This window comes from Mchenga conophoros, linkage group LG15 (assembly GCF_057382185.1).
Source record: "Mchenga conophoros isolate Kocher_MC1m ecotype Shallow Benthic linkage group LG15, M_conophoros_male_GT1.1, whole genome shotgun sequence".
Classification (NCBI taxonomy): domain Eukaryota; kingdom Metazoa; phylum Chordata; class Actinopteri; order Cichliformes; family Cichlidae; genus Mchenga; species Mchenga conophoros.
In genome coordinates, this window is record NC_140540.1 from 40,391,547 (window position 1) to 40,400,240 (window position 8,694).

The 8,694-nt window shown below is 40.8% G+C and overlaps 1 protein-coding gene across 3 annotated transcripts in view; it reads right to left on the reverse strand.

Moving 5' to 3' along the window:
• Positions 1-8,263, reverse strand: part of ttll7 (tubulin tyrosine ligase-like family, member 7) — an 82,202-nt gene extending 73,939 nt beyond the window's left edge. For all 3 annotated transcript variants that reach the window (XM_085246348.1, XM_085246349.1, XM_085246347.1), the window contains exon 1: positions 8,050-8,263. The gene's annotated coding sequence lies outside the window, so the exon portion shown is untranslated. The remainder of the gene's footprint in view (positions 1-8,049) is intronic.
• Positions 8,264-8,694: the final 431 nt, after the last annotated feature.

Genomic DNA, 8,694 nt, shown 5'->3' on the forward strand with positions numbered 1-8,694 from the left:
AGTTTATACCAAAAAGTTCTACTTTGGTTTCATCTGACCACGTGACATTCTCCCAATCCTCTGCTGTATCATCCATGTGCTCTCTGGCAAACTTCAGACGGGCCTGGACGTGCACTGGCTTCAGCAGCGGAACACGTCTGGCACTGCGGGATTTGATTCCCTGCCGTTGTAGTGTGTTACTGATGGTGACCTTTGTTACTTTGGTCCCAGCTCTCTGCAGGTCATTCACTAGGTCCCCCCGTGTGGTTCTGGGATCTTTGCTCACCGTTCTCATGATCATTTTGACCCCACGGGATGAGATCTTGCGTGGAGCCTCTTTACAAATCCTACCATGTGAATTCATGGATTTTTTTTTCACATTCTGTCTCTCACAGTTGAAGTGTACCTCTGGTGCAAATTACTGACCTCTGTCATCATTTTAAGTGGGAGAACTTGCACAATCGGTGGCTGACTAAATACTTTTTTGCCCCACTGTATATATTATAGTTTGCCATAAAAACACGTTTGCCCACTTCCTGATTTCTCTTTTTGTTTTGCATATTTATCACACTTACATGTTCAGATCATCAAGCAAATTAAATATTAGATAAGATAAGCCGAGTAAATGCAAAATGCAGTTTGTTAATGATGATTTATTAAGATGAAAAAAAGCTAAAAAAGTAAATGCACCCTGATAATTGGCCAGTCTTGACAAAAAGAACTGCAATCAAGCATTTGCGATATTTTTTTATATCATTTGCAAAAATGATTTTAATCCAGCCAAACTGGAGGCTTTTCAAGCATGAAAGGCTCGTTTACAGTCACACCAAAGAATTCATTTGGATTTAAATAAGGACAAAACTGACTTTCTTTCTATGAACTGATGTTAGTTTCACACCAGATGTAACGAGAAGCAAACCTTCCAAACAGTTCAACTCTCCTCAGCCTGCAGAACATTTTCCCAAACGTCTTGTGGATTCAAGATGTTCTTTTTGTTCAGCAGTGGGTTTTGCCTTGGAAATCTCCTATGGATGCCATTTTTGCCCAGTTTTTCTTAATGTTAATTCATCAACACTGACCTTAAATTAGGCAACTGAGTCCTGCAGTTCTTTAGATACTGTTTAGTGCCACCCTGGATGAGTTTTTGATGTGCTCATAGAGTGATTTTGGTAGTCTAACCACTGCTGGGAAGGCAGGTCGGTTTATTTTTGAGATCTTTTAGCTCAATTAATTTCTCATATAAATTTTATTTGACTCTTGAGTCAATAGGTCACACAGGGCAGGTAGATTTGGATAGCATTTTGCCCTTAAATGAAATGATCATTTAAAAACTGTGTTTTATATTTTCTTGCATTATCTTTGTCTAATGTTAACATTTGTTTGATGATCTGAAACATGCAAGTGTGACAAATATGCAAAAAACTAAGAAATCAGGCAAGGGGGGCAAATACTTATTCGTGGCACCGTATAAAGAGCACATATATCATAAGAAACATAAACTAGTGATACATCTACAGTGCACCGTCTTGTGGCGTCTCCACTGCATTTCATAAAGAGATCAACAGCAGCCTCTAGTGGCGAGAACACACAGAAAAGTCCATTTCCTATCGACCAGTGTTTACCGTCCACACACTCTCCTGTAGGAGCACAAGCACATGGGCTAGCTTGCAAAGCGACCTTATTGATCCCATCAGCAGCCTCTGGACAAATTAGAATGAGGAAACAATCTGATCGCCTTGCTTGATCACTCAGTAGTCGTCACTGTCAGCCTCTTGGTCTGCCTGCGGAAACCACGCGGCATTGATCCTGGGACGAACGGAGACTAAAGTGAGCTCAGCAGAGAGGGAGGGAGAGCAACAACAAAGAGTCAGGGTGATAAAGTGAAGCAAGCTGTGCTGTTGACAATCTTCCCCCACCTCCCAGTGGTGTACTGGCTCTCTGTACAGTAGGCAGGGAATACCGTCTCCATAGAAGCAGCAGACCTTGGTGTCACGTGAACCCTCAGGAACAACGGTGGAGCTGACGAGCACATATGATGCAACTAAACTAACACACAAGCAGAAAGTGCACACAATCTCTAATGCAAGTATTTTAAAAAATGAAAATGATACACAGTCCCCAGGCAAACGCCGTGTTGTTGCTCTTAATTATCCTGCACAGTATTGCAGGGTTATTTATTCCTAATTTGAAGAAGAATTTTTTTGAAGAGGTTTTTTTGTTTTTAATCAAGATTTATAATAATTATTTTTCAGATATGACAGACATTATAAATTACACTTAAAAAAAAAAGAAAATAGCTACTGTAATAAAACATGCTTCAACCTCAAACAACAAAAAAACCAAGATACACATGCGCATAAATATATTTATAAGTATGTCAGTAAATATGTCACTGATTCGATGATTTAATTTCCGCTCCTTGTATCTTATGGAAAAAAATGTCGACACGGATTTTTCTATCTAGGCTTGTTTTTGCGACCATATAAGGTCACAGGTGAGACATTTCAGCGGCACACTGATGGATGATCCAGCAAAAAGAGGCCTGCTGTTGCTTTGCTCGTTTGTTTCGCTGGTAGCGGTGGCTATAAACCACGAGATGGCCTGATTTTACCTGAACTCACTTGAAGCTGAGGATTTAGTGTTATTAACTTAAAAAAACATTATTTTGTGACAATCATCCTGTCAGTCTCTTCTGTAAATGCACCTTCAAAAAATGGCAGCAGCTGCATTTCTTTAACAGCCACAGGCCCCCTGTAAGTTTGTTAATCTGGTCCTCAGATTTCTATTTAAAGGACTCTGTAATGAATAGAAACACCAACACAATCTGGTTTGGAGGTTTTAATAACTATTTGTCACATTTGTCATATTCATAAATACTGACAGCATTATAAGTACAAATTACTATTCGTCCCTACATATAATCGTAATAAAGTGGAGTTTCCACTTAATCCTCTGCTGCAGTAGCACATTTTCACCAACAGGGTGAGCCAAAGGGCCATCTGAGAATTTGCAGTGCTATGACTGCAGACCTGGTAGAGATGCTTAGCTCATGCACGTTCCCTCCCTGCCACACGACACAGAAAGGCTTCATTGTAGCGAGTCAGCTCTTCATGCTGCTCAACAAATGCATATCTGTCTTTCAGGGCATTGTTATGCACAATCTCACCCTTATTATCCAGCACAGGTGGTAAATGTATAGTCAGACTACTACACACCGTGGTCTCCCCACACAGTCAAAGTGGAAAAGTAAAGGAAAACAATTGAGTCCTTGACCCATACAGTGGCTCTGTTTGGCTGTGGGGGCATTTTGCTGGTATGGTTTGCAGTTCTTCTTCATCCTTAGAGGAACGTGCAATACAGGATGATACTATCTCAGTATTTTAAGATGACAGCAAATCACTCTTTATAACAACCTCTTTTATACCAAAAACAAATCCACAGAGACCACGTAAATAGTCTGAAAGCAGTGAGTCAAAGGAAAAGCAGAGCTTAAGCAGAAGACTGTGTTTGTACATGACAAGGTTGTGTCACACCTATTACACAAGTCCTGTCAACAACCAGTGGTACATCCCAGAGGGACTTGTTTTATATTCCTCCAGCCTAACATGAAACTACTTCTTGAAAGCAGAAATCAAATACAGAATCAATAGAAAGTCCTGGGGAAATACCATTTAGCCTTGTGCTAAACTGAAAGAGCAGGATTTCCAGACAGAAGTTCTTCTATGTACATAATAGTATGCCCGCCATTATGGCAGCATTGGGACCCCCGGGGATGTACGAGCATTCAGAAGAAGGCACTGGCTAAGAATGGAGTCATGTTGTACTATTACAGCATGGCTCCATCACAGATAAAACGCAAATGTAAACAAAGAATTTAAGCAGAAAACTGTGAGTGGCATTTGACATTTCATGCGTCACAGTTTTTCTTGCTCTTTCTGCAAAATCGTAAACAGTTTCCATCTATTTAGAAACAATTTGCCGACTTCATTTGAACTTTTTTGCTAACCTGGTCTCACCCAGTAAAACATATTTTTGCAAAGAGATGCTCTTCTACTTTATAATGCTACAGCAGAGCTGTGTTTAACATTTCACATCTTACCCAATATCACATTTACTTAACTTCTTACTTGATTCACACTTCTTGTAATCATGCTGGATAAGTAAGAAGTGAAACTGGACACTTTCAAAAGGAAATAACAGTATTACACAAAGTCATGTGAAAAAGAAACATTTCACAGGACTCTATGCAGTCCTCTGCAAACTAATTACACCCTTGCTGCTTCCATAGGAATTAAGAGGGTAAGCAGCAGCCAGAAGCTGCTAATTAAATGAATTTGATTAATTGATTATCCAGCAACTGTGACCACAGCTATAAATATAGATCTTTAAATCTGATGTTTTGGTAGTTTGATAGTCTGAAGCATTCAGGCATGCTAACACAAAGCCAAAGTGTTCCCACGAGTGGACCTAAAAGACCCGAAGGTTAGAGCACACAACGTTCAGAAAAAGTGCAGAAAACACAAGGGCTACATCTCAGATTCTACTGGCCTCATTTATCATGTTAAATGTTAAAATTCATGACAGTACAAATACAAACAAGTATGGCGTCTTTGAAACCGTTACCAGGAGAAAGTCTTTTCTCTCTATAAAAACATGGCAGCACAGCTTAATCAGAATCAGAATCAGAATACTTTATTAATCCCGAAGGAAATTAGGGTTACAGCAGGCAGCACGCTAATGGCGCATGCCAAGTTTGCAAAGTTGGATCTGAACAAACAATAAAGCTTCTGCAACAACGTCTTTTAGGTAGACCATCCAAAAATGGAGATGTGCCATGATGCACAGCACCATGTTTGGAGAAAATCAAACACAGTGTATCAGGCGCAAACACTTCAAGTATGGTGGTGGAGGGATCATGATTTGGTTTGTTTGCAGCCAAAACCACCAACAACCATGAGCTCCTCTATATGCCAGAGTATTCCAGAGTCAAATGTGAGGCCATCTATTAAACAGCTGCAGCTTACATACAATTCTTTCACGCAACAGGACAATAATCCCAAACATACAGGCGAATCTGCAACCGAATGACTGAAAATTGTAAAAAAGAAAAAGAAAAAAAAGAATCAAGGTGTCGCAATGGCCCAGTCAAAGAGATTTGCCGACTGACATGGTGCAATATGACCTCAAGAGAACTGAATAAGGTCTCTTCAAGAAATGAATGTCCAAACTTCAATGATTTTGAAGCAACTTTTGAAAGAGGAGCAGGCCTCCACAACAATGTGAGAGACTGATATTGTCACAGTCTGGCAGTTCTCCGCTGTTGTGTATGTGTGTGATGTTTTGTGTGTTTCTCCCTTCCTCCCCTCCCTGTGTTTATGTTTTGTTACAGGACGATCGGGACCCGGAAGCTTGGGCACCGAGGGCAGTTCATCCTGGAAGCGTTCCCGCGCTGGAGCTTGCCACACCTGCAGCTCATCAGCTGCTGCCAGGTGTAGCTGATTACAGTCTGCACCAGCGTCCCTTCTTAAACAAGTAGCTGAGCTTCAGTCGACGCTGGATCGTTGAGTTCGACTCATTAGCACAGCCACGGCTTTCTATTTTTGAAAACCTCTTTACCGAAAGTTACCTAGTCATCGTTTGTGTTTTGGAATTTTTTCACTAGGAGTCGAGAGCGGGGTGTTCCACGGGAGCAGAGCCACAGCGGGGGATCGGAGTTCGTTGTCGTCACGATTCACGCCATGCACGTTTGCACTGTGAGGAATTCGGGAGGAATCATCTTGGGAGCCACACTGCTGGAGCTTGCACATTTATTGTTCGCTGTAAATAAATGAACTGCCTTTTTAGAGTTAAGCGTTTGGGTCCTCTCCTTACCTCAGACGTGACAGAAAACAATTACTTCAATTCAATGACTTAAGTAGCTGCAGCTAAAATGGCTCTGCAAGCTATTAAATAATGGGGTGTACTTAGGTTTCTATTTCGTTTTTCACATGACTGTAAAAATAATCCCCTGATAATATCAAGTTAGTGCTGCTAAAGGTTGTTCTGCAGGCTACTGAATCGTGGGATGTGAAAGCTTTCTTTTTTACATGACTGTATATAAATCCTGTGAGATACAAAACACATATAAAACATACACACTTACAACATGTGTTGTTCTATTTCTTTTTCTTATGTGAATGCAAGATGAGCTGAACAATCCATTCCCAGCTGATTCTCGTTTACTGTAATCTTGACTCTTTACTGTGTTTCTGTATATCACTTAAGTCCCCCAATACAACTGTCCTCCGTTAAGTGCCGGTATTGGGGGGGTCCAATTTGTAATTTTTACTCCATATATTTTCAAACTTTATAGAATTTCAAGAGTTTTGATGTGTTTAATAGTTTTACCACGTTTTGAGAACACGTTGGAAGGATTCAATAAACGCTGCTCATGTGAAAAACTGTAAGAGTGACGCTGCATATTTTAACTGTGAAAACCAGGAAGTTTAATAAAATAAACATAGCATAATTACATTTATTTAGTTAACTATCTGACCACTGACACCTCAATAATGAGGGCTAAATTTGTGGCCAATTCTCACAGGAAAGCAGAGAGCTTTGAATCGCAGTGGATCTAAAATTAGCTCCAACCAGTGACCCAACACTGACTTCACGCCTTCCTCAACATATGAAGAGGAACAAGTGTGGGAGCTGTCAGCCCACAGGGTACTGAAATACAGCAACAGTTAAATGTTAAGGATAAATTCATCAGAAATAATTTATGCTAACTTGCCAAATGTTACATTAAAGCCACCACCTTGGAAAGGAAATTAACTGAATACATTAACTGCAATCTACAAGCTTCATCTACATAAAATGGGACAGGGTGAAAAAACATGGACAGTGTGGACAGTGCTCAGTCCACAGTTGCACAAAGCTCTGAATGAAAAGTGATTTACAAACAGAAAAAGGGCAGAAAGCCTTTGGCTTAATGAAATCATTTGCTTACTATGCAAAGCATTTTGCACAGAGCACAGGGGACATAGTAAAAAAAACAACATCAGCAAACGCCTGTAGTTTGTAAAAATGTGAACCTCTCTTCAGTGCTACTAGCATTTGTGGAATGGTTGAAGTAAGGTTAAATTTCTCACACGAAACCTTTACTCAAATGTAATAAAGTATATTACTACTACACATCACAAGATGTATGAAAATAAGAGATTAAACATATCATATTTATATTTATGTCAAAAACCGTGTGTCTGGCATATGGCCTACAGGCAGGATGACATTCAGAATATGTTAAGCTTGTTATTAACATGTAATCCATCTGCGCGGATGGGAATGGTCACTAGCAGGGTGCCCTGTCGGCATGTGGTCTGCAAGTGGCACACTCGACTGCAAAAAGCACAGAATCAATCCAGTCTTCAAGCTCCGTATTCATCATATAATTAAAGCTTCTCATTGCTCACCCATATGTTGGCGCAAATAAAATAGGGGTTCTTGCAAAGCTGGTCTGAACTAAAACGCTTTGCTGCACAAGAGTAAAAGGGGGAATCTATGCATGTCACAGCAAAGTAGTCAATATGGTATCTTCCAGATCAGTGGTGGGATTATAGGCCATCCCCCCCTCTTTTTTAAAATATCTTCCTCGTATTTAAAGATTAGCACCAAATACGATTACTTACAATCTCGCGTGTAATATATCGGCTTTTCAAGAAAACTGCTTGTGCTCGCAAATGAAATGTCACATAGCCTGAGCAGGTGTTTTCCTGCCATGAATGAGTTGCTAGCAAGCAGTAGCTAACGCTAGGCTGCTATTGCATAGGTCAGGTGGAAGAATCAAAGCACAAGGAAACAATCTGGCAGTGTGACCATCCAGCTAACTTTCAGCGTCACTGCAGCGTTTACAGTGTAGTCGAATGAGAGCATTTTTATTCAATTTTGTAACATAAAAACAAATAATATATTCCCCAATGACACAATTACTCAAAGACAACATAATGACCCCCAGGCTATTCTACAGCTAGCTTAGCTGTAATGCCTAGCGAAGAATGCACAGGCGAAAGCAAAGTAGCCCCTCAACGTTACCTTATTTATTCCGAGCGCTGGCAGTGTAGCTTCTGCTGCTCTCATCCGGACGACACAGCCACCGTTTGGAGAAGTCTTTGCAGAAGCCCTCCAGTCACTGGAATGTTTACAAGACTTTAGCAGTGCCTGCTTCGTGTTACCGCCACTAAACAACAAACAGACGTTGGCTGACAGACAACAAAAATCTGTATATTGTAGTGCTCTTGTGTGCTAGGAGTGCTGGAGCGAGTCCATGGGCAAAACCATTCGGTGTGTAAGAGTGGGGGGGAAGCCTGAAGGAAGTGCTGAAGTTTGCATTCGCAATTTGGCAACTACGTGACATTTAGCACCCTGAGCGGCTTATATGTTAAGTCAGCACATATTATATTTATCTACTAAGTAGCTGTGAAGGAAGGGAAAAGTGATACCACTACTGCGAATGAGATTTCGTACATCTTCAGGTCGTTGTTTAGTGTAGGTACAGCTCTTCCTCCTCAACTCACTGATACAAACACAGGACAGCTACCTAGCAACTGTGTCGCTGACCATGGTGCTAAAAACAACCCTGCATTTAATGGGCGCGTCCCGCTCCGAGTTCATTAACGTGTCCAAAACTACAGCCAGATGTGCCACATTTTAAGACTCGTGGGGAAGAACCTGTATTTT